The sequence below is a fragment of the Bos indicus genome, chromosome X (genome assembly GCF_029378745.1).
Source record: "Bos indicus isolate NIAB-ARS_2022 breed Sahiwal x Tharparkar chromosome X, NIAB-ARS_B.indTharparkar_mat_pri_1.0, whole genome shotgun sequence".
NCBI classification, from domain to species: domain Eukaryota; kingdom Metazoa; phylum Chordata; class Mammalia; order Artiodactyla; family Bovidae; genus Bos; species Bos indicus.
The window spans coordinates 76870363-76872720 of NC_091789.1; the positions used below are offsets into that span (position 1 = coordinate 76870363).

At 44.2% G+C, this 2358-nt stretch overlaps 1 pseudogene; it reads left to right on the plus strand.

Moving 5' to 3' along the window:
* Window positions 1-727: 727 nt before the first annotated feature.
* Window positions 728-2064, plus strand: LOC139181534 (zinc finger and BTB domain-containing protein 14 pseudogene; annotated as a pseudogene).
* The last annotated feature ends 294 nt before the right edge of the window (window positions 2065-2358 follow it).

Below are 2358 nucleotides of genomic sequence, written 5' to 3' on the forward strand. Positions count from 1 at the left end.
TTTTTGGCTTTTAATTTTCTTTTATTTTTAAACTTTACATAATTGTATTAGTTTTGCCAAATATCAAAATGATTCCGCCACAGGTATACATGTGTTCCCCATCCTGAACCCTCCTCCCTCCTCCCTCCCCATACCATTCCTCTGGGTCATCCCAGTGCACTAGCCCCAAGCATCCAGTATCATGCATCGAACCTGGACTGGCATCTCGTTTCATACATGATATTTTACCTGTTTCAATGCCATTCTCCCAAATCTTCCCACCCTCTCCCTCTCCCACAGAGTCCATAAGACTGTTCTATACATCAGTGTCTCTTGCTGTCTCGTACACAGGGTTATTGTTACCATCTTTCTAAATTCCATATATATGCGTTAGTATACTGTATTGGTGTTTTTCCTTCTGGCTTACTTCACTCTGTATAATAGGCTCCAGTTTCATCCACCTCATTAGGACTGATTCAAATGTATTCTTTTTAATGGCTGAGTAATACTCCATTGTGTATGTGTACCACAGCTTTCTTATCCATTCATCTGCTGCAGGGCGGAAACCAGACACTGAAGTGTCCTACCTCATTTTGAAGAGAATAGGCTGCCTTTCTGGGTGTCTGGTGTCCTCTGCCAGCATTCAAAAGTTGTTTTGTGAAAGTTGCTCAGCATTCAAATTCTTTTGATGAATTTGTGGGGAAGAAAGTGGTCTCCTCGTACTATTCCTCCACCGTCTTGGGCGTTCATGGAATTTTCAATCAGTATGTTTGAAACCATCCATTAAATATGATGAAGATCATAAAACTCTGTCTCTGAAGACACTACATGAGCAAAACCTGGAAGGAGAATTTTTCAATATTGCAATTGTGGCTGATGATGTAAAGTTCAGAGCACACAGATATACCATTGCCCCCTGTGGTACCTATTTTAGAAAGCTTTTTGATAAGCTTGAGGTTGATATCTCTTCAGTAATAGGAACAGATTTTTTTCCATTCTGATATATTTGAAGAGGTCTTGAATTATATGTAAATGGTTAAAGGTTTCTGTTGGGGAAAAAAATGTTAACTTAATGATGTCATCGGGTCAGATTCTTGGTATCTGATTTTTTGATAAACTGTTCTCAGAAGTTGGATGTGTCCAGTCCAGGCAAAAATAATGATCAATCCAAAAGCAAGTACTACCTCAAGATCAATTACCCCATTGGAGATGCTGCTGACACTCAGAATGAAGACATGGAGGAACTCGGAAAGCGGACAACAGTCCCTCCAGTGACACACTAGAGGCATTTCTCCCCCTTCCCCTGCAAGTCAGAAGGACAGTAAGTCACCCAAGATGATGTTCAGAGTCCAGGAAACAGTCTTGAAAGAGCTGGGGATCGAGGAGTAGGGCAAGTTAACAGCTACCGCCAGGAATTCAAATCCATGGAGACCCCCAAGTCCAAGGATCTGGGATCCCAGACCCCTCAATGCCTTAACATTTAATGATGAGATGGGAAAAGTGAAGGATGAACAGACTCCAGGCTGGACCACAGCTGCCAGCAACATGAAGTTTGAGTACCTATTGGATGACCATCACCAGGAACAGATCACCTGCCAGGCCTGTGGGAAGACGCTTTCAGATGAGGGCTGGCTGAGGAAGCACAAAAAGTTGTACATGGCTGACCGGCCCTTTGTCTACAAGATGTTCACCAAAGGCTTCACCACCCAGGCACACATGAAGAAGAACCTGAAGACCCATGGAGGCTACAAGCCCTACAGCTGCAAGGTGTGCAGCAAGTTATTCATCCATGCTCCAGACTTAAAGAAGCATGTGAGGGTTCACAGCAAGGAGAGGTGCCTCCTCTGTTACATATACAACAAAGCCTTCAAGAACAAGTCCCACCTCAAGGACCACGAGCAAAGGCAAAATGGCAAGAAGCCCTTCATGTGTGGCTCCTGCACCAAGGCTTTTACCAAGGTGTTTGATCTGAAGCAGCAGGAGAACAATGTGCCCAATGAGTGGAAGAAGGTAATCCCCAGTGCCATGCAGTGTGCCATGGCCATAGAGGGCAAGCAGCAGCTGGAGGCCATCACCTTCAGCTAGAATCAGGGGACTGGGGTGTTTGTGGCAGGAATGCTCAGCCTGCATCCTCATCCATAAATGCCAGCCACTGCATTGTGGTGGAATCTTCCAGAGCATTGTACTTGCTGGACTTAAGGCAGTGCTTGGTTGAGTGTTTTGAAAACTTCGCAAGGAAATACAGTTCACTGTCCAGTCTGGTGTCTAGTATTCATGTTGCCAGTAAGCACCTGCTCCCTCTTTTTATGATTTCTGGTTTTAATTTGAGAACTCCTGTGTCCAGTTCAAGAAGTGAGAGACTTCTTTCCCTTTTTTAAA